The 5,056-nt window shown below is 46.9% G+C and overlaps 1 long non-coding RNA gene across 2 annotated transcripts; it reads right to left on the minus strand.

The window, feature by feature from the left end:
* Positions 1-2,403: 2,403 nt before the first annotated feature.
* Positions 2,404-3,481, minus strand: LOC118536833 (uncharacterized). 2 transcript variants are annotated; one of them, XR_004917842.2, is made up of 2 exons: positions 3,283-3,481; positions 2,404-2,543 (listed from the first exon to the last, which is right to left on the minus strand). It is a non-coding gene; the product is annotated as an uncharacterized LOC118536833 (long non-coding RNA). The 2 variants fall into 2 exon arrangements; XR_004917841.1 differs by having other exon boundaries at positions 2,404-2,593.
* Positions 3,482-5,056: the final 1,575 nt, after the last annotated feature.

The raw sequence follows: 5,056 nt of genomic DNA on the forward strand, positions 1-5,056 counted from the left end.
TTCTACTACACCAAGCTGCCTTTCTTCGTGTCAAGTTCAACTGAGACACAGGGGAGACCCAGAGACCCAGAGGAGTGGATTCCAGAGATTGCAGCAATCCAGAACATAAAATTTCAAGGCTTGTCCCCCAGAGTCCTAGGACCTTTCAAATCCTCCATAGCCCAACTTTGTTTCTGGATGGCAAGCCTGCTCTTTCCAAGTGGAGCCCTGACCTCCTCACTGTATCTTGATCCCAATACACAGAGGGTCAGATGAGGTCCTGCAGAACGGAACATTACTTAACACTGACTTTCAGGAGGCAAGTCTCCTAGCCCCACGAGGGAGGAGAGGCCCCCACTTCTACTGCACCTGCGGCCAGGCAAGGGGTGGTTTCTTCTTATTCTTATTTTTAAATCCTTCGTTGTTTCCATAAATCTCAGACCTATTAACCTCCCAAACTCTGCATAAAGATACAGTGTTTCCCCTTCACAAACAGCATACTGTGCCCTCACTTCTCAACAAGGCAAGGGTCACCAACTGCCTGTTGAAAACAGCCTCTCCTTTGAGAAATGTTTGTGTTGCTTACTTTCCCTGTAGTTCTGAATCTTCTTTCCTTGTCCATTCAACATTTCAGTGAAGGTGCTGCATTGAGAACAACTTCAGCCTCTCCAGTGTTCCCAGCAAATGGAAGGCCATGGGAGAGAGATTAACTTCATGGCCCTGGGCAATTCTTGAAGTTGCTGGGAATGGGATGGCCCCTGGGGCCACGTGGAAAGCAGTCATTGAGGAGCTCCACAGGCAGGCGGACCTTGATGACCACATTAACACTTTCAATGGCTCACTTCTTTAGATGAAAATGAAAGAGGGGTCACAGAGATGTTTTTCTTCCTTAGTTCTGAAATGGTTCTTTCTGCTTTCCTGCCAGTTACTCATTGCCAGAGAAAAGTTGCCGATTGTTTCAAATGATATTTAATACAAAGGAGAAGGAGGAGGAGGGAGAAGGGGGTTGGGGGAAATCCTCACTTTTGGTTTCCATTTCAAGGGGGGCTATTGAGCACGTTTGATTTGGAGACTGAGCTAACCTAGCAATTTCATGAGAGGTTGGCTTCAGATTCTGGTATCTTTTTGTGCTTCTGGGTACAAAGACTTATAGACGAATCAAAGCAAAAAAAAAAACCTAATTTTTTTTAATCCTTAAGTTAAAATAAGTCATTTCATGTTGTTTTCTTATCAAGAGTTCTTGTATTGTGTATGTTTTGTATAATGGCAAATACAGTATAAAAACATTGTTAAAATAATTAGAATTTATATACAAATACATACATGTACACAAATCGGAATTTTTCATTCTTATTTTTTTCTCACATTATAGCAAATTTGTGTTAGGTAATTTGCATTAGGCAACTTAGAATTTGTCCTATCAGCTGAAACTGTAAAGAGTATATTCAAGTGAAAAACAAAAATCCTGTTTTTAGCAAATTTTGACACTGATCCCAAAAATATCTAGAGTCCTTTTGAAGTACCATGTCAGAGGCATCATATTGGCTCTGAAGAACAGGTAAATTGCCTTCACAGACAACTCCAGGAAAAAGCCCAGTACCTCAGCCACAGCACCTCCTCCTTGCTGGAGGAATGTTCCAGCAAAGCAGTTATTTCCCCCACCCCACAAAGCAATGGAAATGAACCCCAAGTACATCTCAAGGAGTAAGCACAGTCAAGCTCTCCTGTTGAGTGACCCTGAAGTCACAAGCCAGCTGATGGAAATCCTTGGGGAAGTGAGTTTTTTGGGATAGTTGGGGGAAAGAACTCTTTCTCCATGAGGGCCTCGCTCCATGATATGATTTGGGAGATGTTTTCATCACTCTCAACCGCCTCAGAGACTCAAGTTTCAGCAGACTGCTTAATCCCTTTAGCTTTAAGTTTATATTTTTAAAATTTTTTAATAAAAACACAACTGTCCTAAAACTGTAAGACTGTATGACTGGGGAGTGTCTTTGGAGAGCTCAGGCAGGTTGTGCGGTGGGGGCAATGGGCAGCCCCTGAGACTGACCTGCCTGATGCCTTCCACTTCCTTCCTCCCTCCTCAAGCCCTAGGACACCCAATTTAAAGAGAGAAAGTTGAAGTATGTTGTGCAAACATTTCTTTACTACCCTCTCCAACAACCTGTACTGAGATGAGGGGTGCAGTAGCTAATTAGGTACAGCAGCATGAGGAGTAAATAGGGTTAGGGTCATTTCTAAAGATCCATATACTGAGGCACAGAGAGACGTGATGAACTAAGGATTCCACAGTTTACCAATGTTAAAAAAAAAAAAGGAAAAACATATTACACTGAGAAACCTTTTAGTTCATGCGTCTCACATGCCACTGGTAAAGCTTGTTTAAGGGGAAAAGAATAATGGAACTTTTAGTTGGAGTCTTAATTAAAACTAGTAACATTCTTTTATTTTCCTCTGGAGGAGGCCCAGGTGACAGTTTGCACTTTGCATTCCCTGGTGTCCCCAGTCGCTGAGTGCTCCTTGCCCTCTTTCAGGGCCCAGATGAAATCCATCTTCTGTCTTTCCTGGGAGTGGTGGGAGGACACGGAGGTGGGGGGAGAATCAAGTTTAAACGCTAGGAAAACGAAAACAGATGCGTGGAGGGGAGAGGCTGGTGGGAATGGAGAGACCGGAAGCCGAGCCGGCGCTAGCAGCATCTGCGCCCCGCTCCTCCCCAGAACCCCCGCCCCTGGCTTCCCAGGAGGGCCGGTCTCTAAAAGCGGCGCCAAGCGGGGAGTAGCGCCTCTCGGGAGGGAAACCTAGCTTGGAAGCCTCAACCCGGACTTTTTCAATAAATTGCAGTTAATTGTGAGCGCCTGGGAAGGGGTGGCGGGGGTTGCAGTAGGGAGAAGACGGGAAAGGAGACCAGTCCTTGCAAGTGGGGAGAAGAGTGCAGGCCTTGTTTGCTTGCAGGCCCTGAAAGCGCCTGCCAAAAGCACCGGGCTCCCCGCCTGGCCAGCGGGTGCAGGGGCGTGCGCGGCCCGGCGACGCGGAGCCGGCCGGGCGGGGGCCGGACGCCGGCGGCCACGGTGGACGCGGGCCGTCCAGCACGGCCATCCATTACCCTGGCCCGCCGGAGGCCGGCTGGAGCGGCGCCGCCCCGCCCCTCCCCGCCCCGTGCGCCCGACAGGGGCGGGCTGATGTCATCGCCCCGCCCCAAAGTCCTACCCGCGCCCTGCAGAGACCGGAGGCGGGGCTCTCCCCCCGGGGGAGGGGGGCCTCCGCAGGCTAGAGGCTCAGGCCTTGCTGCCAGCCTGTTCTAACCTGCGTCGGAGCTGGCGCCTCACTTGGCGACTTGAGCTACCTATACGCGGGATGCGGTGCAGCGAGAAGAGGCACTGCCTAGTGATCCAGGAGCACTTTGGCCAGGAGGCTGCTGGTCATGGTCCGGAACTGTGCTAAGAGAGCGTCCTGAGGAGGAGCCAGCAGGAACCAGAAAGGGGTGGACTCACGCACGTAGAACTCACTGCACACAAGGGGCGTTGTGCACCGCGCAGGCCTGCTCACTTGAATAAATAGCAACTCGAAAGAAAACCTCCACAGTGCCTGCCAATGAGCCTTTCCTACAACTCCCAAACTACTTCAGGACCTACTTGTGGGGACCTGGGTCAGAAGCAGAGAAAGGGTCAGGTTATGATGCTCTGCCTGTGTCTAGCTGGTGGTAGGGGCTGAATGTACTACAGAAAGTAGCAGGCCGGGGGCGGTTCGGGCAGTGCCAGGGTCCTGCAAACCAGGCAAAGATCCTGGAGGACACTGAGCCTCACAGGGCCCAGGGCTGTGAGGAAGAGGAAGACTGCAGGTCAAAAAGCCTGGGCAACCAGAGACAAGGCAGTGCTACAAGAACGCACTGCCTTGAAGTCCTGACAGGGAGGTCTACAAATAGGGCAAAACAATGGGTTGTTTGTTTGGGTTTGGTGTTTAATCAGTACATTTGGGACTTTCAAAATTCTTGTAACTTCTTGAAAAGGGTATACCAAGAATTCTGTCTTAACTGTACCCTGTGTTGTTTCTTAGATGCCTAAATAGACCCACAGTGGTGCAGGCATTTTCCCTTGCACTTCCATCTGGCCACAGATGAGTTTTCACAGACATTTCATTACCATTTAAATGTGACATGAGGGGTGATGCCTGCCTCCTCTCTTCCTAAAGACCAAATACTCCTAAACCCACCTGCTCCACTCTTCAGGCAAAGGAATGTGTGTGTGCGCGCTGATTCAGTGAACTTTATTTTTAAAATCCCTGAACACTGGAGTTCACTCGTCCATGTATACTGATATGTTAACTCAAAGTGTAAAAATCTCATTTTTATTTTATTGATAGTAGAATTTCTGGCATTCAAGAGAAACAGAAGATATTAGCTCTTGTGGGAATAGATTTATATGGAAAACTGAGTTAGCGAATCTGTTTTGTTGAGGGAAACTAAATTTATGGGGCTGATTTCCTTCAAACTGTTCAAAATACTCAAAGGGCCCATCTCTGTTAACCAATGGTCTAGAAAAATCTTCATTCTGAGGACAAAGGCATTTCTGAGCTATAATGATTTCAAATAGCCCATCTGGCTTTTCCATATTTTGGGTTCTTATCCGTGTAAGATTTAATAGGAAAGTGAAATCTGAACAAAAAAGTAGTATTTCAGTTGAGCCTCTAAGGATTGGCAAACCTATACTAAGTATCACCAAATGATATTTGTTAATAGCTCTTCTCAGTTGTAATTATTCTATAATGAAAGTGGGATGGTAAAGCAAATAGAAATGTTTTCTTTCTGTATCCCTGGTCCGCTCCCAAAACGCCACCAAAGAGAGTTGTCCAGTCTGACCTGGAGGCCATGATGATTCTTCGGGAGTAAGGCTGGATTTTATGCATAACAATAATATCGCAACAACAATTACTATATGCACTATTTCTCATTGTCAAAATACTTTCATATATTATTTTATTATGGTAACCCTCCTAAATAAGTATTTTATCCCCTAAACATGTGAGGAAACAGGTAGATTACATACCTTGCCCAGAGTCACACAATTTATGAGTAATTATA

This window comes from Halichoerus grypus, chromosome 5 (genome assembly GCF_964656455.1).
Source record: "Halichoerus grypus chromosome 5, mHalGry1.hap1.1, whole genome shotgun sequence".
Taxonomy (NCBI): Eukaryota; Metazoa; Chordata; class Mammalia; order Carnivora; family Phocidae; genus Halichoerus; species Halichoerus grypus.